This window comes from Columba livia, chromosome 8 (genome assembly GCF_036013475.1).
Source record: "Columba livia isolate bColLiv1 breed racing homer chromosome 8, bColLiv1.pat.W.v2, whole genome shotgun sequence".
NCBI lineage: Eukaryota > Metazoa > Chordata > Aves > Columbiformes > Columbidae > Columba > Columba livia.
Window position 1 is genome coordinate 28,110,613 of NC_088609.1, and position 24,926 is coordinate 28,135,538.

Consider the following 24,926-nt stretch of genomic DNA (forward strand, 5'->3'; position numbering starts at 1 on the left):
ACACGCTGAAGTAAGACAACCTCATCAGACCAGCCACCAGCAAAACACCCACGAGCCACTAACTTCCAAAACAAAATCAAGTTACAGGCAAGAGCAGACAAGAACACATTTTTACCCGTGCGTTTACAGCATTTTTAACCATGCTGTACCTGGGGAAATGGGGGCTGCACGGGCCAAATACACCAGAACTTCAACCAAACCACAAACCTCAGTTTGATAGTAACGACCCCTGGAAACCACTGCACTGTAGACTTCTTTTCTTGGTATGTGACAAAGAATATTATCAAAAATATTCACGACGGTCCTGTGATGGCATCCATTTTAAAGCATCCCATTTTTCTATCAGCTGTATTTAAGACCAGTGTGTGTGGTCTGTATTCAATAAAAATGATACTGTTCAAGTTTCAAGAACAAGCTTGTGTGGGCAGTAAAGTCACTTTTGATTATTTTTAAAAGTTCTATCAAGAACCTCTGTTGTTACCAGAAAAATACCAACTGTCTAAAAAGCAACTGAAAAATATTTATCATTTTTAAGAAAATCAGAAGCAGGAGGTACATACACGCAATACGCGCAATACATTGGGTGTAGTTTGTGGCATATTTTCTTGCTTAAAGAGGAATATGGTTCTAACGTTAACATCTGTGAGACCATGGCCTAATCATTGTGCAGTGAAATATGAAACAAAATCAATGGTGGCACATAAGATGTAATCTCTACTGTGTTTAGCTCACTGCACTGAATCCTTGACTCATAAATCATTGTTACTGACCATTCAGTGAATCAATATTCAGATTCCCTCTTGGTCTATACATATGACCACTAAATGAAATAATAATGACCAAAATCTGTCATATATTAGGTTATCAATATTACCAAAAGGGATTTCTTGGGAGCAATGAGGTAATCTAGGATAAAATATATCAGGCGAACATGCAAAGAAATGTGAAAAACCTGTACCTAAAGATAGAGACAGCAGGAGAAAGGTATTTTTAAATACCTCTTCTTCCATCATATCCTCAAATATTAAAATTTACCGTAGCATCACCATAATGCATTTTAGGAAAGACCATTTCAATAACGCCTGCTTTTAATTATGTTTTCAAACACGCTGTACTTGAGCATTTTTCTTTCTCTTCTTTAAAACAACCCCTTCTCAAGCTATCACTAGTTTTGTTTCTTTTCTCGGAAGCGCAATTAATATTACGGTGATCAGAGAGCCGTATTTTCTTACCAGCAGCCTGACAGTCAGGAGCTTCTGAACACCAAATGTCAGTTCCACTGAAAACCAACAACAAATGAACTTCTAAGAGAAATTCCATAAAGCTGTATTTTCCAAACCATGCACAAATTATTTAGTTATCGAAAGGTGCAGGATCACCTCTTGCAGAAACACCTGACAAATGCTGTGTGCCAACATCCCATACTCGGCCATGAGCCACATCAACATTTTGTCAGCAGAAGGAGAAAAGAAATGGGTGACACCTCAAATATGTCACCTTTGAAAGAATAATCAACTAAGGACGGTCTTTAACTACTTTCTAAGCACACAAGTCTTACTGCTAGAAACTTCACTGAATTTGCATAACCCTTGTGATGGACTTCAGTGCATATGTTAAGTACCAAAAAGCAGCACACGTTAACAGAAGACACATCTTTCAGGTTCACCCATTTTACATACCAGTGGCATTTGGAAACAGAAGGCTGAAAACTGAAAAATCATGAAATAAAAATCAACAAACTCTATTTTTCATCCCTTGTAATTGTTTTTTCTGAAACACAGACTCATGGTGAAAACGAGAAGTCAAGGGTGAGAAGCCATATCTGACAATACTGTACAGACAGCACTAACTGTTCCTTGCACCTACATACAAACCTATGACCAAATTACAGAACTATTATTCGCACATCATCAAGAACGTGTGAAACATAAGCAATAAATATGGCAAATAAATCTTCAGCATCTATTCAACAAAGGGCCTGATGCTGCAGTGAAACGAAGACTTCAGTTCTGTTACTGGATGATGGGCTCTGTGAAGGTGTGCGAGTTGCCTGGGCATCTAATGGTGCATCTATAGCTAAGAGTATTTTCGTGTACAATTTAATAAACAATGAACATTCAGGTGACTATTCTTAACTCTGCAAGGCAGTTGAATGACTACAGTCATTCATCGGAGGTGTATCACTCCTTTAATTCAGTGAACTGTGGGGTTTTTTATTTATTCAAATAGTAACAGAAAAATAAAAATATTTCAGTTCATTTGTAGAAAGACTAAGTAGAAAAACTATAATGATTTCATCTGGAGAAGTTACGAGCAAAAAGAGCTCTAAATCACAACTCAACAGAAAGGCTCCTTCTACTTGCATGTACCGCTGTTTAAAACTCTTCTCCCTAGCATCTTACGTAGTGTTTTCTCTTCCTTTGGGAAGAAAAACAAATAAAAAAATCTATTTTGGAAACAGTGGAGGTCTTTCCCATGCACTGTGAAAAGGGAAGCGTGCAGTGATAACCCCTATACCTTCTATTAAACAAAATGGAATATGGGTTATCTCCAGCGCTGCCACACCAGCCAGCAGAGCATCCCGACATCACTTTCACTCTGAGGATTTTTTAAAAGAATACATAATTTTTAAAGTGTTCAAAAGAATGAACTCTTTTCATTGTAGTGACTGAAAACACTGCATTTCCCACACATTTTAATTTTTTTAACTCATCCATACAGCACAGTTGAAATTTAAGATACATTTTTAACACTTTTTTTTTTAAGCAGCAACATGACCTTTCACGTTACGTGGTTTCATCAAGCAGACCAAGAACTCTGTTGTCACACATTTACAATTTATTTTAAATAACATAGGTCTTGGTAGCTTAATGTGACAATGACACCTCTACTTTGCAAAAAAATCTTTGTTAATTAGGTTACGTTATTATTTTAAATGATAATTTATTTACCCTTTCACAATTACAAATACTTAATGGCATTTCCTTCGTATTCTTTTACTAGAAATTAGAGAATTTTTTTATAAAGAACCTGTTCTTCCTATGTTCTGCTGCAGTTCACGAACTGCATGTGCAACTAAAAAGTAAAAAATAAGTCTACATTTATCTATCAACAAAATTTATAAGTGAATAGAGCGAAAAGATTACAAAATTTTAATAAGAACATTATATTATAGCAGCAATAATCTAGCTGGTTTACTGGGAAGTGAAGTGGATTACTGTAAATGAAATTTTAAATGTCCTTTCCATTTTATAGATAACACAAAATGATGCTTTTCATGTCTCCAGCGATAAGGATACATGTGCCACAGATTTAAATAGTACCTTCACCCTATCCAACCCAGCTCATGAATTAATAATTCAGTGACATTAATACAAGAAGATAAATGATAAAGAGGTTACAGCACAAGGGCCAACGATACACATATACTTCTTTTAGAACGGCTAATACCTCTCTGCCAATTACAGTTAGAACTTTTTAACAGTTTTCAATGGCATTTTTACAATCTAAATAGCAGCTTATGCACACACAATTTCACACAACTCAAGCTTAATAAATCTCCTGCTGCTACCAAACAATCATTCTGGGGGATTAAAGTGCAACATCTGCTAACATTAATAAGCATTTTACATAGCAATATGTATAAAAGCAGTTGCTATCAGTCTTTTGAAAAAGCTTCTACGCTGGTTTGGCATAAATTATACCTTTATCGTTCAACTGGTAACTCTAGCTTACGGCAACAATAAGGTAGCTATATTGCTATATAGCGGGAAAAAACAAAATTATACACTGACTGCAATCATTATTTGTAGTGGAACAGTTTTCAAAATACTCAAAAAATAATCCAAAAATGTATATATGCAAAGAATTTCAGGTAAGAACCTGGTAAAATCTCACAATTTCAATACTTAAAAGAAACTGAAGCTACCAATCTGTTTGCAAGAGACAATTTCTCCTAATACCAGTTATAGCTTTTTATTCCACCTTGGTTGGGCTTTTTCATTTGTGTTTCTACCAAAGCAGAATCTACTGTGAAAGAATGCATGCCTTTCCAAGGCATAAAATAAATATCAAGCGGTCTATTTAATTAGGAATTCCGGCATACATTTTTAGGTAGAATTTGGCAAACGAGCGTGCTTTGGAGTCGAGAGACATGTAACATCAGCTTGAGCCAAGAACGCAGTTGGCAAACACGGCACAAAGTTCCCCGCGCAGCCCTGCCAAGGCAGCTCAGGCCCTGCAGTTCAGACCCGACAGCCCAGCGCCAGGGCTGCCAATCACCCCTTCTCTGCCGTGAAGCGAACGAACAAACTCATCTCTAGCTAGCGTTACCATTTGCTTGTAAAGCAGCTTTCAATGTATTCTTCAAAAACATGAAGAGGTGAAGTATTTCAGGCTCTTACTTCATAAGCCCTACAACCTTAGTGGGTTTTTTTTAGAAACGGAGAAGAATCAACAGTCAACTTTGCAATAATGGATATTATAACAGCTATAATACCTTTGTATGGCGCTCCAAGACAATTTTGTTGTGGGCACACGTGGGCAAGTATCTGCAAACTCATTTCTTTCTCTTGTGCAAAAAGAAATTTGTATCAAAAAATATCCAGAGATGACAGAACAGCAAATCAAATAGGTATGTGTAGAAAATATTTAATCTACTCTTTATTTTTAATTAACAATTCATTCTCTATTACATTTTTAAGCATTATTAACACTATTTTTTAAGTCAAAACATTGCTTTAAAAATTACTGTTATCATACTCTCCTGACATTGCCTACATCCTTATTTGACATGTTATAAGAGAGATTAAGAAAATTAAAGCAATAAGATGATAAAAGATTCCAGCAATGCCAGTGCTTGACAACTAACACTCAGGACCTTTTCATGCTGTCAGGCTCTAAAGTACCCAAGACTAGGACTGAAGCCAGACTTAGTTGAGAAAAAACAGTCATTTAAGGACAAAAGGAAAAAGCTTAAAACAAAAGGTAAGTACACTTAGTACCTACTTTTTCCTCAGACTCATGGTTTCTTTAGGCTGAACTCTGCACCTGCAGTTCCCATACATATTTCAAAGATCACAATCGCTGTCGCCATGGGAAGCACACGAGGATTAAGAAGCCAGATGCCTCAGTGCCTTTCTTAAATGCAACTTCCATTTTAGATTACAATTTTAAAATAAGCATGTTTTGAAGTTACTGAGTGCTGCCTACAAAAACAGAGTTCAATATTAAAGTGGCAAACTCTTACTTTTTTTATTTTAGAACAGGAAAACATTTGGCACACAATTTTGTTTTCAGGCTATTCCTCCACCCACACTCCAATTCTCACATCAGACGTATCCCCTGCCATGCGCGAGCCTTACATGTTCTTGAAGATTTACTGCTGCTCTAGCAGTCTCATGCCTATTTCAAATCCAGGTCACAACTTTCCACAGTTACCCAGATTAACATGTGCAATTCTATCTATTTTAACACAAGAATCCCATAGCACTGAGATGAATACGAGGTGACTTTTTTGCTCAAAGATGACTGAATATTAAATATGAAATTTAACAGGTTTTAATTGTAACAGTTTGTAAACTGTGTAATATATATGTCTGCCCTAATTTAGTAAGATGGAATTCTCACATAACACTCAAACAGAGTACAAAAAAAAAATGTTCTGGCATTTCACTAAATTAAAATCTTCAGTCCCCACAGCCAGAATGCACAAATTTAGGTTTTATTAATACCTTAAATCAAACTCACTTTCATAAAAGACAATTTACAAGTCATCTTCTCCTGTGACAGCAAAGAACAGAACAGAGTCTTAAGCATATTTTTACAGACATTTTGATGACGGCCTAACTTTTTTGTCTAATTCTTTGAAATCCAACAAACTTGTTTTCATGACTATAGTTTTAAGCCTTCAGTAACAGAGTGGCTGACAGCTCAACAGACAGAAGATAAATTTAAGAGAAGTTGTCTCTGTTTAGAAAATGCATGCCATTTTATCAGCTTCTCATTCAGCAATCCAAATAACTCCAAATTTAATCTAGATCACTGTATTTCACAGCTTGCCCAAAGATGTCTTATTGTGCAAAACCTTCACACCCACAAAACCATGCAGGTTATACACATGCTCAACAAGCCACCTTGATTTAACTGGTGTTCTATGTACTTTAATATTTTAAATTTCTAACACTGAGTAACACTACCAGGCCTTCTGCATTGCCGGCACTTCTACAATAGATTACAAATCAGATGCACGATGAAATCATCATCATCAGGTTGACTCCCCCATACTGCCAGTTACTCACCAGAAATCAGTGACAGTCACACCATGGGGCCAAGAAAAAAAGGCAAAAGGAATAGAAAAAGCTGAGAGATGGCATCCCCCCAGCTAGCTTCAAGCGCAGTGGAAGCGGGAAAGCCCCTGGGTAGGGTGCAGAGGGCAGGCGGTGGAAAGGGGAGGCCTGAGGAGCTGCAGCAGGGCGGGCTGGCTCACCCTGCCCAGCGCGGGTGGACCAGTCAGGGTGCAAAATAAAGAGGCGACTGAAAGAGCGGAGGAAGACTGACAGCGAAGGAATGCAAGTCAACAGGGAACAGAAAACACAGAGCACAGCACAGAAAAGGGAAGGACTTACTAGTATGAAATACCTGAGTGTAATCTGGTTTCCTTCAAGCGGACTGCCAGCATTTAGGATCAGCTGCCTCAGTCGTAACCCTGTGTACAAGACTCAGTTCCAGCCAGGACACAAACGCAAGCTACACTAACTGCAACTATTTGCTTTTTAATCCATATGAAAGGCCCATAAATCCACATCAGAAGCCATTAATCTGTTTGAAGAATGAGTCAAAGCGGTAAAAAAGCAGAGACATGAAGATAACACTGGCAGTAAGTGTTACAAGAGGGGCCAGCGCACACCTGCAATGAGATGCACGGCTGCGTACGTACCTGCATCCAGTTATTTACAAACATTTGCTGTTCTCCAAGTCTGTAAGTGACTGATGATTTCACAGTGTCAGAATAATTTTCAAAAGCTGACCACAATTTCAACACAGCTATTGCACATTCTGGGCAATTTTTTAATTTAAAAAAAAATCAAGTCCAGAAGAGGTTGTGGCAGTAATAAATGTAGAGTTTATTTATGGGCGGCTGTTGGGCTGAACTAAGATTTTATTTCTGGAAGAAGAGAAAGAATAACAGACAAAAATGGAAAAGAAATAAAAAAGCACAACCCAACCTAAGGGCCCATCTTCTCAGATACGCGAGAAGTGACAGACGGAGGCCTGACAGCACATTTCACCTGACACCACTTGGTTACCAACGTACCCTCTACAAGTTACTCAGTTTCATTTTAATATTTCTTCAGTCAAAAGGTGATTTGATGTTTTTGACCTAAAAATAGCAGCTTTATAGATCCTCTAAAATAAAAATATCTAACCAAAGATTAATATGGTGTACGATACAAGACGACCTTGCAGCAAGCACAGCATACAATTCCAAGAGTGAGACATTTCACCCTAATGATTTCTAGTCACCAAAATAAAATATTAATTCACTGTTACAGTATTATTTTAGGACAGTTAAGTAAACAGCACTCCTTAGCTTTTCCACAGTGGTGTTATTCACTAACTAGAACATGCACATATACAGCCCAGCTGGCTGAGAGCGGAATGAGGGAAACCAGGCTCTTCCTGGCGGGCAACGACCTTCGCCTGTGACTCTGGACAAGCATCTCTTCTGATCTGCATCGCGATTTTATCACATGCTACACTGGACACTTTGTTTTTCTGAATTAAAGAAGTACCATATTAATAAATGCCCAGACACACACGTACTCAAGCACGCGTACATCCATGAGCAGACATTTACTTTATTTATTATTTCATTCCCTTTCGAAAATATTTATAAAAAACACAGCCTCTAAGAATAGCTTAAGAAAGGCAAGAATAAAAACATAGTCAACTAAATACTTTCAAATATTTAAATATACAACTAAATGTTGCATTCTTCTCTAGGAAGCTACATATCTTGCAATGGCCACTAACAGCTCTAACTCCAAAGAGCAGATACTGATTGTTTCAACATCCAAAAAGCACCAATTTCTTAAAGGCTGGACTTAACACAAAAGTCCATTTCCCACTTTACATTCAATAAGCCATAATTATCAAATAGTTTCATGTTCTTATTCTCCTACAGATTCTGGGATATAGCTCGTTAAATTGGGCTTGAACAGTCTAGAGCAGGGGTGCCAAACTACTCCTGCATGTATACAGTCTTAAAATTACGTTCGGCCCTTCGAAGGCAACTGCGAGACTCATGTGGCCCTGGGTGAAAATGAGTTTGACACCCCTGGCCTACAGTATGGGAGGAAAAGTACCACTGCCCTTCTACTATGGACCAAAACATCAATAATTCAAGCTGATTGGGAAACACGGTGGTTAATTTTTAAGAATGTGGTGGGGATAGTAACAAACATCGCAGAAAGAAAAAAAAAAATTACAAGAATCATTCAAAGCATCAGCAGTGACCCAGGACGCGGTAGGGGGGTACCCTCCTGCTCCAAATACGTACTGGAGTACTTTTGCCATTGACTGTGCTGCTCCACTTAATAAGGTATGTCAACACAATTATGAGGGGGTTCTGATTTTAAAGCTATTTGTAGGTTCCCCCTCCAGATGTAAGCATCCAGTGAAACCGATGTCAGCGAGCAGATCTGAGAACATACCGACTTCAAAAAGAACAACTTAACATGTAAAAATTAAAAATGCAAAACACAATTATCCTCCATTTCCTACACATTCATAAAACAGGGACTCCGGACACGCCATTACCCGAAATGGGTCCACAACCTTCCCATGGTCCTCACACCGCCCACCTGGAGCCCTGGGCAAGGAGCAGGGTCACAGCCTCCCCCAACCTGACACACACGTGTGCCCTTCCTGGGAAGGGAGATAAGTAAATCAGTGCTTCCCATGGAGCACAGGACGAACCTTTCTGCTACTAAGTGGAACCTCTTATGGTTTCCATAGTGAATGTCATTTACATGAAGGCATTATAAAGGTTCCCACATCAAAATGCATCTCTGGTATAATTACATTCTTTCAAGTTACTTTTCCTCCCACTTACCATAGTTCTTAGGTGAAAGGAAAATATTGACAAAAACAGGACATGAGGGGGACGTAAGATAACCACAGACTGCAAAACATGAAACCATCAGGCTATTTACAACTTTTTTTTTAAAAGAACTTTAACTCTTCATTGCTACTGTGCAGCCTGAGATCAACGACACAAGGTAAAATACTCCATAACTTATAGCCTAAGGGTTCTTCCATGTTTAAGAGGAAGGACCATGTAAAGAAATACATCATCTTTTTCAACCCATCTGTTCTTTGAAACGTCTTCATTAAAATGGAGATTTTGACTTTTTGACTACGCATAACAGAAAAAGGACAAACCTGGTTTCTGAGAATCTTCATCTGCAGACAGCACACACAGCGCTCCCCTCTTTCCCCTCACAATGATCGCACTTTTGTATCCCAGGCAATTTTTGAGGAGGAAGAGCAGATGGGACTACCCCCAGTTCACGATGATTAGCTATATTAGTCCTAATTACATCTTTATTTTAATACGAAGCAACAAAGAATATAGCCATGAATCTGGACAGGCAGCACAGAAGGACTCATATCGTCCCCAACCAGAGCGGCCGCCGTGACAGCCCAGCACGGCCTGCAGGAGGACGATGGTCACCAGAGAGCTCCAAATCACAAGCCTACAGCAAAAAGGGTGCGCTCTCTGTATACATACATACACTTTGGGTGGGGATGGAAACATCTTGTACGCATCCGCATCCACAGTTTTTCACTAACGCTGCACTAAGAACACAACTTGTTCAATGGTCAGAAACACTGGAGTGAATTTTAGAGCACAATACCAGGAGCTACTTCTTTATATCATTTGTGAGCCATAACAGAATTCCAACAAGCTGCTGGTTTAGCAGCAGCTGATATTCCTATATGTACAAGACCTGTACGGTTGTTCTTTTCGGTAAATCATAGTTGTAATTAAGTGATTGAGGAGATATTAATCATGTATCTCGACTGTGCAGAAGACATGAACACAGTTGTGCAAACTGCTTGACCACTGCACTAAAACACCAACACATTTTCCCGCTGTCCCATGTATTTTTCATAAATCCTTACCGATTATTCTTAAAATCTGCTAATGCTGCACCTTTATTTGGTCTATTAGTTCTTATGTATCTAATACAAACTTAAATAATTTACTGGCTATCTTCCAGCAGACCTACTATAAAATTTTCATTTAATTGACTTTCCTTCAGTTAAAATATGGGACTTCAGTATTTTTTTAATATATAAAACTATATTGAACAAAAATAACTGCTTTAAATGTTTCAAATAATTGTTTCATATATCGAGGGATCTTCTGTGAAAAATATACAAGAAATAAGAAATGTATTGTTTATAGAATCTTAAAAACCTATCACATGCAAAGATCAGTCAAAGCTGGATAAAAAATTAAGATAATATATAATTAAATTAAAATAAACCAAACTTTTAAATTGGTTGCTAGATAGGTAATTAGATGCTGATTTCACTTAAGTATTATCTTTAAAAAAAGAAAACAACAACGAAGGGACTATGTTCAGAAGCAGGCTGCACATAGTGCTTTCTAATCATGCCATTGTCCAAATACTGCTGTAAATATCGCTATAATCGGAAACAATATCATTATAGTGAGGATGTAGTAAAGATTATGAATTCTGTATAGGTGACAGAAGTGTGAGGAAAAATTTCCTTCACAGGTATACTTCAAAGCTTATTCTGGTGTTAAGTGCTCTGTTCGGCAGATTTTTTCAGTTGTGAGCCAAGAACTGCCGATTACTTGCATCCCATTTGACAAATACAAAAGCTTTATTAGTCATAACAGCACTGCTGTTACAAACAGACAAAGAGATATAAATAATAACAAAAAGGACAAGGTAAAAAAGACGACAGACATCCCTTCTTCAGGGTTAGTTGTCTGTGGGCAGTTGAGTACAACTTAGTGTAGCTTCATTTTTAAGGCAAACTACAAGTAAAATTACTACAGTGTGTATTTCTGCTTTGATTTATGGTCTTGCAAACGGAAGAATTGTAATTTAAAGAAGCCATTCATTACTGGATTTGTGCAAAGGAGTCAATCTTACAGTTATATATATACATATTCAAAAAATGTTTCAGAACACAAAAGGCTAACAATTTTATAAGAGTATTTCTGCATACATTTTCCTCTTTCAAATAAAGAAATTGTCTTCTAAAACATCAGAAAACTTTCAAAACTATATGTGTAAAACAAATCCACTGTAACATATTCTTTAAAGAAATTACAAATCTTTGTAATAATAACAGCATCAATAAAAATGCTTTACCTCCTATTGAATTTTTATGTATTATTTTTATTCTAAGCTGCTTCTTAGTTAGGGTAGACAAGCCAAGCACTGCCCTCAACAATTCAGTCACAGTTCACGCTCTTAAATCAGCTGGAGCTCCACATTCATCAGGGGGTAACATTCATCCCTTTGTGTTTTCTTTTTACTTACAGACAAAAGATACAATTGTTTTCCACAGTTCAAAATGAATGAAATGTGAAGCCAATCTAAGAACCTACAGGAGTTTTTCTAAAATAGAAAACGTTATTCTTTGGGTCATAATTCTTGTTCTGAACACAAGACTAAAGTTCTAGAATTTTGCTCTGCTTGTGTAAATACAAGAGGTATGAGTTACTGATGAGAGACAAAGTCATACATTGCTATAATGAGTAGAAAAATAACGAATTTTTGAATAATCATTGCTTAATGCAGTTTTGAGGCCCCAGTTATTTTCAAGTAAAACATTCAAACTTGTGTGCAACGTTACCTTCTATCGGCACATTTTCAGAAGTAGAATATTCTATGGCAAAAGAGACAGGTGCATCTTTCCTCTGGCTTCCGGTAATCAATAACAATTTAAAACAGATGGGTATAGGATCTTTTTGCATAAAGTCTTATACATAGAATTAATCCAAAACATCCAGGAAATGTTGCGTCTTACAAATTTAACTACTATTATCCATGCATGTGTACAATACACGGAACACGTATCAGAAAGCTCTTCTACAATAAGAATCCCCATCTATGTATTTTCTTAATTCGAATTACCTAATTACCATTTTCTTACTGTAAATCAGGGAAAAAAGGTATCTTGCTTGTTTAAACACTCATTATTGCAGTATTTGTTGAATAATATACATCAAGGTATCGTCTTAAAACGTGCGGCTATTTCACCACCAACTGTTGTCCTACTCAATGCAGTCACTCATTAATGACTATATAACCTAATGCATTTTGTTCAGTCAGTCCCCATAACTGGTTTTTATTGATAAAACATATTTAGTTTTACTAAATGTGACCGGTACCTTGCTTCTGCCAAGTGAGTAGTAATGTCTCACTTTTCTGTTTTCTAAAAAAACAGATGGAAAATTTTAAGAATTAAGGAACAGCTTGAATGTCACCTACATGAAAACTGTACTAGTATGACATTATTGTTGCTTTTGTTGCTTGTAGTAATTTTAAAAAGTATATAAGTTACCTATACACCATAAAAACCTGATGCTTATGAAACAGAAAAGGCGTGTCACGCTACGGCTAATACAAAGTAACATGGTTTATTCAAGTTGGCTTTTCCTATGTAGCAAGTAAACCACCATAGTTCTACCTTCAAAATACCAGGGTGTTGAGAAAATATATCTTAACCCCAGCTGTATTATCCTCACAACAGAATTTGTTACATACGTATCTTGATTTTCATACTGTATGGCAATCTCCACTGAAAGGAATTTCTGAAATATCCTTACCTCACTGGGAAAGAAAAAGACACACCGTGTAAAGGAAGATTATGTCCATTGCTTCCCCATAATTCCTCAACAAGATTAAATTAAGAAACCTTTCTTTCCTCATAATGACTAATACATCAGTATTTTCCCATGCAAAAAGGATGATGCAACTTTTCAACTCCTAGCACCTACCAAATCTCTACAAAAGAGATCATTTATATATTTTCTGTAAATCTTACCATTATAATCCTATTGGAGTGTAATTGCTGTGCCTAATATTCTTACCCTGTTATGAAAATGCTCAACATAAACGTGGCACTGAGTTGTTAAGATAATACATGATCATGCTGTGAGAGGGTAATACCTATACAATAGCCCTTGCCAATACCATAAATCTCTTTATTAGACAACAACCTATTACAGGAGATCTACTTAACTGTTTCCCTACTTAGCGGGCCATTTGGTGTTACAATAACAAGCTGACTTTTCACATTAGCAAGGATTAGCCAGTATAAATAATAAATCGACACCGAGTTGCTGCTCTTTCAGATATGGTAAATCTTTCCTGGTGTTTAAAAAAAGAATCCAAACTAAAACTCAAAGATCAGGTTAGGCTGAACATATGTTAAGTTTAAAGTTCTGTTAGTTTAAACTAACAAACAAACAAAAAACTCTCAAACCCATTCATGTGACACATTTATTCCAGGAGAACACGTTAAGAAGAGCTGTTTCTGGTTTATGGAATGTGCATGCATACTGCTTTATTTCCTAACAGCATCATAGCAAACCGCCTTTAAATTTACTGAAATATTTTAAAGTAAAATGATTGCCACCATTTTTCCAGAGATAAATAGTGCAAGATTCATCTAAGTACCATCTATTATGCTTCTTGCTCAGCAAGCAAAACTGTATTATAAATGAAATATTTTCTTCTTTGAAGCCTTAAGGATCATACACTTTCACCATCCAGATAACTATAATACACCAGATAATATCTTTCATTGTGCTAAGTTAAGGAAAATCACTATATAAAATAGGTATTTCTGATTCTTCAAGCTAGTTTGTAAGTTACAATTTACAAATAAACTTAGGCTGTGATATTACTTGCTCTTCGTTGTCAATATTTTTCAAAGCTTAAGACAGCAATCCTCACCACTGTTCACCCACTTTAGTCCGACTGTCTGAATTCATAAATCACATTTAGATGAAACTCATTCACCTTTTTATACTTCGTAAGAGAAAAAAAAGCAAAATTAAAGAGTTAACCTATGATTCATAACACTGCTTGCATAAATAGAAAAGACTTACCTATTGCTTTTTGGCTGGCACACTACACTGCATGGGATGTACCGAAGACCTGAAAACATTGTGCTGTCTCTCTCATGCTGACATGACATTTTTAGAATCAGGGAAGACAGTTTACGCAACAAAAATCTGCTTCCCATTATACTAAGTACCAAAACTGTCCTCTTGCACCTCAATGTGAAAGAACTGTTTTCCTCAGTTCCTTTTTAAACTGTCAGTAATAAGGCACTTCTTTTAAATATGAACTGCTTCTAAAGTCAGCTTTTGTTTGCTGATGTTTTAAATCTTCTGCCCATTGTTATTTACTGCTACTGATGGACAGCCTTTTTACAAGCTATCTTGCAGACCTTCTCTGCTCTGCCTAACAGAGAAGACACTGTGAAATGAAATTGTACTTACTGGAAACAATTCAGCCCTGAATGCCTTGATTACTCTGATTATCTCATATACAAGCTCCCTCTGCAGGTAATAAGAAGAATAAGCAAAAATATGTGAAAAATGTGGGTAACAGCCGGCATATGAACCCGAATAATCAGTCATCATTTTAAAGAAGCTCCCCCAGAAATCCTTCTCCAGTGTTATCTGATATAAGCCGTTAACACCGAAAACATGCCTTTTTTTTCCAGCTGTGTCTCTTCTTGTCTGCTCAGAAAAGTTAAACATTCAGCTTTAGTCTTTCCTATGTCAAAATACACAGATTTCTTTTTCAAAGTCATCTAAATGCTTTCAGGGGAGGGGGAGGAAAAAAAATTGCTCTGCTTACCCAGAGCCAAACAGAAATGAAAGACCACCCCAAACAAGAAAACAAATTTGTCCTATCTGATGTATCTCCTTCACCCAAAAACAAACAAACAAACAGCAGCATCCCTCATTCTATTTACTGCTGGGAGATAAAACCCAATGCCACTTTCAGATACAATTACACACACACTCCACTGAAGTTTAAAAAGCAATTGAACTGAACGGCAAGTTATCTTGAAAATTATGAAAGTCTCTATCAATTTATATCAAGATATGAAGTAAGAATGTAGTTTTCATCCAACTGGAGGTAAACTGCTTTTCTTCCAAAAGACATTATGCTTACCTTAGAACGTCTTAAGTTTGTTCACTGTAATAGCACGAGCTTTCTAGATAAAAACCCCTTGAACGCAAATGGGAAAAGGCTTAAATGAATGAAGCTATAAATATTAAGCAGATCAAAATTAAGCCTTCATCCTATCTAACCTTTAGCACATACTCAAACTGGGAAGCTATCAGGCAACATTAATTTCTCTTTTAACACGGAAAGAACAAAAGTACGCCTGTGGTTTTGTTTCTCTTGCAGAATGAAATCCCAGTTTCTTTACTTCTGCAAGTAGTGCCTTTTGACTCGTGAAGAATATTCATAAAATACATGTATATGCATAGAGCATAAAGTCACATGTGCCTTGCATGACTTTAATTTTCACTGGAAAAATAAACTCCAAAGCATAACCTTTCAAGATTTCAATGTCAGCTTTAAAGAAAAAAAAAATAAAAAGGTGGAAATAGACTCATATTATAGTACGGCTGCACTCATTACACGGGACAAATGTACAAATTTGGGGTGTCCACTTCAAGATGATGAAACTGCTGCATGCAGAGCTCTTTTCTGCTGCTGGAATATCTTTAACAGTCGGATTCACAACCAGTTATTATCAGATACTATTATACAATTCCTCAAATGAGGGAAAGAATGAGGAAGAACGCAAGGAGAAAATAAAAAAGCTAAAGCATGAACATTTTGGAGAGATGATGCTCTATTCCAGCATCGGTTTAGATTATTGCCTGGAGGGCAAAAGGATTTCTTCTCACTTTCAAATTATGTCAGCCTGCATTCCCCTCCCTCTCTAAAACAACTCCCAGCCTCAGCCCATTTTCCTGGCACAGCAGCTCAGCCAGGAATAAACCTCAACTGCAGAGGCACCTTCTCTCCTTTAAGCACTTTATACTGATTTACACAAGAATCAGCCTCACCGATTGACAGCCTGCATTTAAGAAATACCTATTAGGCTGAAGTAAATCAAAGCTGCAGGAGACGCCGTCCTTCAATATTTACATGACAAATTCACCAATGAAATAGTTAGGAATTTGTCTTCTGTAGAACACTGACTTTGTTCAAACCGAAGATGCAATCGTTATTCATTCTGGGAAAGAAAAGCTTTCCAAACCGGTCACTTCACGTAGAAAAAGTCTAAATTAAGCTTAGAAGATGAATAAAGGGATGCCTGGATCAGACGAAAATAATTCTGCCTACCATCAACACGGGCATCGGGAATTTGCCAGAGAAACGCAGAGTCAAGAGAAGAACTTGTTCTCGGCAATCTTTTCGTAAAACGTCACTTTATTTAGAAGCAACGCTGCCTATTGCGAGAGAATTGTTTCTGAACACTGTTCGCTCCAGCATAGACTGCTATGCCGTAAAAAGCAACAGATATGATACTATAAAAGAATATATAGAAAGGTGATCTGAAGTCTCCTTCTGGCATATGATCTCTCTCCACCACTGCAGCACTAATTTCAGAGTAAGGTTCTCTTTCTGTTTACACCAGAGCAAAGCAAGTATGATAGCCAGAAAAAACATTGGTCATCCCCTCCCCAGCTGCCAGGAACAATTTTTAACAATAGTCAGCATTAGATTATTCTGTCATCTAGATTCAAAGCAATAATCAGTTTGTGGTGTTGACTGATAGGAAAATACCAACAGAGGGCACAAAGGAAAGCAGCAGCCTACCCTAAATGAGAGATTCGGGCAGAAGCAAGTAAATAAACAGAAGCAGCCTAATTTTTAAAGCACAATTCTCCAGTGGCAAATTGGTTTGCTGCTACTTTGCTGATATTATCTATTTTTTCTAACAGTTGCAGATACAAATCTAACCGTGCATTGAGATACACCTCACTAGCAGCAGTGCACAGAGTGCTCAGCTGCTGCCTACACTGTTCCCACCACAAACAGCCCTAGAAATACGAAAGCTCCCTTCTTTACCAACCTTCTTTACCGTAAGAGGTATGAACACTCCCAACACCTAATCTATGCATCAAGGCATCCCTAATTTAAGAATTAACATAGTAAACACACATATTTTTACAGTATCAGAATTCAGGATCTTAAATAGCAGACTTCATTCCTGTCATTTCATTCCAGCTTTTGTAGCTCATTGTGGCCAAGTAACACATCATTAAAATATAAACAGAGCATAAAAAAAACCCTCATATACTTTGATGAGTGTCAAGTCAATCTGCATAAAATTTAAAAAACTGTTCCACTTTTCTGCCATATATTGCTGCTTGGGCAAAAGGAAGTATCTTTCTTGGGTGGCAAACACATTGTAAAACACGGTTAGAATGAAGACAGTCATTTCAGAGGTATTTAGTACACCAAGGGACACAACAGGCAGACCTAGACTCTATCGTATTTATACGAGGAAATGACGTAAGATAAATCTCGTATGAGAAAAATCTGCATTACGCTAAAAGGAAAATATTCTTAATACTGCAACTACGCAAGAAACCTAAGTAGCTTCTTATTAGCTCTAACTAGATTTCCTCTGAAGCTGGCTACTTTCACTACTGAAATACAGACATTGATATTTCAATCTTTTTGTGTAAATATTAATGTTTATAATCTTAATCTCCTAAGAGATTAAGATTAGAAAAAAATAATAATAGTAATAACCACACAACCAAGACAGGCCCTATTTTTCCCAGCCCATGATCACTTGTCAAGCCATGATTAATGCTGTGCTCTGTAGAGGGAGACATTACATCTAGGCTACAACAGACCTAAATTTTACCCTAAGGCAGAAGTCTGATTTAAACATCTCTATTCAAAGTGACATTTGTCCTCTCTTTTCAACCAGTTTCCTCTGAAATTCCAGTAAACTGACTTTGTGACCTACAAATGGTCCATTGATTCTAACTTGTCGTGTTGCCTGCCCTTGTAGCAAAGTTAGTTTTGGTGACTGAATGAAGCAAGATGTTATGCATTCAAGAAAAATACAGGAGCAGAGTCCATTAGGTGCTCTATTAAATGCTCAGTTGGATAACAGTGACTAGAATTTACGGCTATAAGGATTCCAGCTTACACAGAAGAGCTAAATACTGAGGTCAACATTAAAAATCAGAAAACATTTTTATATTCAGAAGTAACAATGGCCTTCATATTCTGAGGTGATGAGCAAAGATTTCATTTTTTTTGTATTACAGACAAGAACATGGGCATCGTCAGGGCCACCCTGAAAAGTAATTACATTTTATCTCTTGCCTTTCACTCTGAGATGTCTGCTAAGGTATTTACATTTGTCTGCTACAAGAACAACAAGCTAAACGGGAGAAAAAAAATAGTTGTGATTACTTATCTCAATACTGTTTCTCCAGTGAATGGTATTAGTCCATCTATTTTATAAAGTTATTGTTAGATCCTCCAATTTATCTGTAACTGCTATTGTAGTAATAAAAATAAGACATGCTTATACTTTATAAAGAAATAGCCAAATAGCAGACCGGGACATATAGAATAGTCAATATCCTTCTTACTGAACATGAAAAATGGCAACATTTGATAACATTAAGAAATTTAGACAGTGCTGGCAAATTCCTACTAGCCACGGTAATCTTATTTCTGGTACTTTTCAGGGTGAATTGATTGTTTTTTTCCTCCTCTCAGTTGATCTGATAATTGCACGAATTTATACAAGTGTGATGGGATTTTACTTAGCAAACACCACATAAAACATTCCCCAAACAGGAAAGCACCTCACTCATAAAACCAATTTTTTGTTGCAATTAAGCGAGCTGTATTTAAGCTCGCTTTGTGGCAGGATAACAATCAATAGTATTTTGTTGGAGACTGCACTCTACCTGTAGGTGTTAAGCACTGTGCTTGCTTCAGTCAGGCTGCAACGTTTCCTATTGTGATGCCTTTCTAAATAACTTGGGTATATAGCAGGATAGTGCAAGTTCAATCATTACACTACCTTATGAAAAACAAAATGAATGAAATCATGATATATGCAGACAACATATTCTCCTAAAACCCACAAAATACTCTAATGTCATGACCCATAACCTGGAGACGGTACCATTCCAAATTTGAAGGCCTTTTTTTTTTTTTTTTTTCGAATCAATTTCTGGTTAGCTATCGGTTTGTATTGAGAGAATGCTGCAAGACCTCACCATTCATTAAGTGTATTTCTATAACTAAATCGCTTATAGTAAGCGACACAATCTTCACAGCTTATGCTGTAGAAACACGTTGTACATTACAGGCTGAAAAAAACATGAGCTACAAGAAAATTTTCTACTGAGAAGGGCTTTGAGACTGTCATCTTTCAGCTTTTAAATGAAGAATGTTTAAAATAATCGCATTTGTTGAAGACTGGAAGTATTTTCTAAACCAGGTATGTATTCACATTAAGCCACATATCACCAATATTCCAACATAGCCACCTACTACTTTTATTTTAAGAACTGTTGGAAACAAAATGCAGCTATGTTTAAAAACTATTTAAATATTAAACAGGATTGTTAAGAGTATTGAGAATGGCCTTAAAATAGCTTTTTGTCTTTCCAGTCTTCTTGACATCCAATTACAACTGCAACGGTTTAAATCTTTTACTTGTTTAAAACTGAAGGTTTTTAAAAAATAACAGACAGCTTTTGAGTTTAAAAGCTGCACATAAATACTTAAAAAGGTGAATTTCTTGCAATTTCAGATCACTTTTGTACATCACAAACATCAATCCTAAAAGATGCTTCGAAAGAGCCTGTTTAACATGACATCTCCAAGTAACTCATTTAACTATAAAATTCACTAACCTGTACTCTGAAGTATATTGCTTTATAAATGACTGCTTGTCTACCTATGCATGAAAATTATTTCAGTTATACACCAGACATAGTTTAAAGTCTTCGCCTGTAGTTCACCAGGTAAAATCGCTAATCATTACTTCCAGTTCTTGTGTTATCAGGTATCCACAGATATTTCTCACTGGAAATGCAAAGGAGACATGGAAGCATTTTTTGATATAAAGTATCTCAAGGTGGCTCGTGGTAGGTTTTTCTTCAGCAAGAGCCGTACTAGAAGTTACAAGTATTTTATTCTGTGTGTGTCAACATCTTAGGTGGACACAGGATGAGCAAGGGCTTGGGAATACATAACCTTTTTAGACTGAATTTTGGTAAAAATTTATGTTTCTACCTTCCCTAAACATTTAAAAAAATTACATTGGATGGATGCTATTATTGGTACAAATTTACGACACACTATATAGAAAAGTATTCAAATATAACTTAGATAAATATTTTGCCTAACTAGATACCTCTCTTTCCAACATCCTTAATTGAAAATTACCAACCTTTCTAAAAAGCTGTCATTCAAGACTGCAGCTTTTCTTCTTCATTGTAACTATTTACATTTTTAAAATACATATTGATCAAAATGTCATGTCTACATATCACATCTGCAGAAATAAAAATAATCGTATTATTACATATTATTAACCATACAGACTATGAACTCCTAGGGCTACACTACCTTCCCTATTGAAATTTTAATAAGGTGCTTCCTTACTAGAGACTCGAATTCCTGAGTAACCCCCTTTCCTGACTTTATGTGTTAAAAGCAATAAGAGATAAATAAAACATTGAGAAAGCTTCTGAAGTGATCAAATAAGAACAAACTAAGCAAACTTCGGTGTGTTGTGTTTTTTTTTTAAAGCTCTCCTCTTGCTCATTTTAAGACGGGAAACACCCAGAAGCCTGGTGTTAATGTTTCTGCTGATTGCGAAAATTGCAGCAATAAAAACTCCAACTGCTTGTCTTAAATTAAGACTTGCAAGACTACATGTGAGATCTGTATCTTTACATTAGTTTTTATAACATTTGGAAGTTTGGTTGCCTGCTTTGATGTTGGTCTATTAATGAGCAGGGCAGCCAAAAGCCAGGAAAAAAAAAAATGTTTACTGGAAATTCTCAAGTCAAAACCTGAAGTAATTGGTTTGTTCTACCCCACATGATTCAATATCCCGATTCCTCCAACAACCAGTTCCCTGAGCTCTCTGAACGTCTACGCTTTTTCGCTGTTGCCAACACATAGTAACCCACAGTGATTGAAAATGGCAGCTGAAGTGCTGCTGCAGCACATTAATTTTTCTCTAAGTGATCCAATTTTGTCACCTGAATGTTGAAAATCTTCTTTCCACTACCTTTTTTTTTTTTATCTGCAGAGATTTGTTGAATTTGGGATTGCCATCATGTAAACCAAAGTGCAACATTTTCAAGACAATTCTTAGATTATCCCTAGTAGCTGAAAGGATAAAGCACTTTCTTTATAGCACTCTACATTCAAAGCAGACTAGTTAACAGCAACTTAAGTGTGATAATGGCAATTACATCAATATGTTCCTTTTATACCCCCAAAAGGTACTACCTTCAGACAGCCGAAGACATTAGGTAAATAAACTGCTGAAAATTACCTGAGAGTAATGACACGCAATTTTAGGACCACTAAACACATATATTTGCAAAATGCCCAAATGGTTGTGTCCATTTAAGAATAACACAGGTCTATATCAATTATTTAATTAACTGCAGGTCGTTGGGTTAGTTTGTGTTTTTTTTTTTTTGCCAAGACATACCACATATACTCGGTTCCTTTATTAAAAGAAAGGAGACTGAAGCACGAGTGAAGACATCCTACTCTAAAGGCACATCACTGTCATGGCTTAAAAAGCAAAACTCCCCCTCCCAACCCCAACCCATTAAATGGAGAACCAAGGGAGGGAGAAAAAAACAATCACAACCCACACACATACAGACTAAATGCTAGATATCAAGTACTTACACCAACTTTTTAAAAATACAAAACGCATGTTTTAATATCAGTATCATTCAAGTAAAGGTTTGGAAGGAAAGAATAGGCAAGGAAGGCACTGGAAGTTCTTATTTTGCCAGAGATATATACCAGAATACAGTCCCCAAGAAACATCTGGTCCCTGGAAAAAGTCCCAACTTATTGACAGATAACTGGCTTTTGCTTGGCTTTTGGGTTGCTTCATTATGAATATTGATTTGCAAATACCATAAAAGGGTAGGCCGGGCCACATACCCCTTCAGACTCAATGAAATGGTAACAAAAGAATAAAAAAACCTGGAAATATGTAATCATGTAAACTACAATGGAATAAATGTTCTACATTGCCACCAAAACAGTACTCCTGCCATACTTGGCTTCCAATTATTTATTACAGGGTATTACTAACCACAAATTATGTTATCTTTGTAAACACGGTAGCACTGATTAAATGAGATTACAAGAATTACTCATTTTCACTTTTTCTAGACTAAAAGGGAAAGGGGAACGCATTGCCGGTGGTGATCAAAACTTCTTTTAAAACTCTCCATAAAAATATCTATTATTCCAGCTTATCCACCCATTAAGGAGGGAAGCATATTTGTTTCAAAGGTTTGGAATCGAGAGGTCTTTTATTACAAGATTTCATTTGTTTTCTGAATTAATTAGAAGATCTTCTCCATTCAGTCCCTGCACGCAGTAACGTGTAGGCCATACCCGGAGCATGAGTGCAGCAGAAAGGGCTTTCTAAATCCCCCTCACAGAGAGGAGACATAAGAAACCACGCAAGAGTGGCTGTCATAAAAGGTCACTTTTTTTCCCCTCGGAACAAACCATTAATCAATAGAGTGTAATTGTCCGAGCCCTCGCAAGGGCTCTGCAGCGAAGGGACCTTGTTTTTCACTCGCATAATTACAAAACAGCAAAAGTTCAGAAACATAACCCAAATCCACCTCCCCATTTTACCCCTTTACAATTCCCACTGCCCTTTGGGCCTCTGCTTGGAAGCAAATGGAAGACAAGCTGAAGTTTTCTCAATTGAGCCGGAGCTAAGAAACCTTTGATATGCTAATACCCTCCTTCAAACGGTAAGAATTCACACTTGCATTAATTCAAACAATTTGTGCAGAATGATGCGAAATGGCACCTCTTTTCGTGGCAAGCAACAAAAGGAGGGAGCCGGAGCGTCTGAGGAAACCAAACAGCAGAACATTTGTTCCGCAGGACCCCTTCCGTGGCGCGCAGGGGCATTTCTGTGCAAAGAAAAACACACCTGAGCACCAGCAGCTCGCTTTACTTTCTGACAAACCGCGTTCAAACCCCAGCAGGGCTAGCACAGACTAACAACAAGATGTTATTTTTAGAGCCAGACACAGCAACGGTGCCTCATGACACACTCTGTTTTCTGTCTCCAGATGGCCCCAGATTTCTACATGTGAAAATAAATAGAAATATATATTAAAAAAAAAAAAAGTTGTTCTCACTCCACCGTCGACAAAGGGTAATTTATTCCTTTTCCCAAAGCCCCCCGCTCCCCCCCCGCGCCCGCACGCACGGGCTGGTGCACGGACGCTCGGTTGAGTTACAAAAATAAACCCGCAACAGGTAATTATTTACCGCACGGATGCAACTTTCCCCGCTGCGCGATGCGCGCCGGGGAGCGCGGCGCCACGGCGGGGCCTGCTCCGCTGGCCGACCCCCGGCCCCGCAGCCCCCGCGGCGGGGCGGACACCGGGCGGGGGCTGCGGGGACCCGGCGCGGCTGCCGCAGGCCCCTCCGCAGGGCCGGGGGGGCGCGGGGGGAGCCCGGCTCCGCGCGGGCGGAGAGCGGCCGTGCGGGGCAGCGGCGCCGCCGCGCTGCTCGCACCCAACGGCCGCGGCGGCCTCACGGAGTGGGCACGTTCCTGCTCCGGCAGGCGGGGCGGCGGACCCGCGGGAGTGCGGAGCGGGGCTGGGGGGGCGGGGGGCAGGGGCCTTGGGCACCGGCCGGCGAGGTGTTTCCCCACCGCCAGAAGTGGGGAGCAGACGCCGAAAGAAACGAGCGGCGAGGCTGCAGCGCGGGGGGCTCCGCTTACCTCTGTCTGGGCGCCGAGGGCGGGCCGGGATCTGTCGCCCCGCCGGGACCCGCCAGCCGGGTCACCCCGCCGAGCGCGGGGCTGCGGGGGCGCGCGGCGGAGTTAGTCCGGGGCTCGCGGCGGGCGGGGAGCGCGAGGCGGCCGCGCTGCGGCTCGGCGGGCGGGGAGCGCGGAGCAAACGCGGCTTCTCTCTCCTCCACGCAGCCAGCCGGGAGGCTCCTCCGCGGCTAAGTCAACATTTTCCTGCAGTTTCCGACACTCCGCTCCGCATGAACGGTATCATACAGCCAGGCTCCCGCACGCACGCACACAAAAATTTAAATTAAATTTAAAAGAAAACACGAAATGGAGCGGAGGGCAGGCGCAGCGCGTGTGCCCAGCCTTCGGAGTCCGTTCTGTGCAGCGATTAGGAGACGGGAAGCAGAGGCGATGCCAGCAGCAGGAGTAGGGGGGGACAACTCGAAAATGTTACAATGGACCCCCCCTCCTCTGTGTCTCTGTAGCTCGCACCGACCGGATTTACATCTCCCGGGATGACATTCTGGCCTTTGGCGGGGTGCGGGTCCGGCCCCTCCTCGGATTTTGTCCTCTTCCTCCCGGTGCTGCTGCCCCGCCAGCGACTGGAGACTGGGCGCCGGGCGCTGAGCTAGTAACGCGCGCAGCAATGGGAAAAACGCAATACATACACACACAGGAAAAAAAAAATCCCAATGAATTGTATCGCAGCCTTTTTGCTCATGCACCTCTCCGTGTGTGACTGGGGACTGCGAAGTCCTGACACAGACTCTCCGCCGGCTCTGAACTGGAGTCACCTCCAG

General features: G+C 38.6%; 1 protein-coding gene across 50 annotated transcripts in view; it reads right to left on the reverse strand.

The window, feature by feature from the left end:
• The window catches only part of ADGRL2 (adhesion G protein-coupled receptor L2), a 387,834-nt gene that overhangs the window by 132,622 nt on the left and 230,286 nt on the right, over positions 1-24,926 (reverse strand). For 11 of the 50 annotated variants that reach the window (XM_065072702.1, XM_065072719.1, XM_065072709.1 and 8 more), the window contains exon 1: positions 24,109-24,906. The exons of 19 other annotated variants lie outside the window; for them this stretch is intronic. The gene's annotated coding sequence lies outside the window, so the exon portion shown is untranslated. Of the gene's footprint in view, positions 1-14,167; positions 15,096-24,108; positions 24,908-24,926 lie in introns of those variants that run through there. 20 more of the 50 variants (XM_065072715.1, XM_065072740.1, XM_065072713.1 and 17 more) reach the window with 5 other exon arrangements.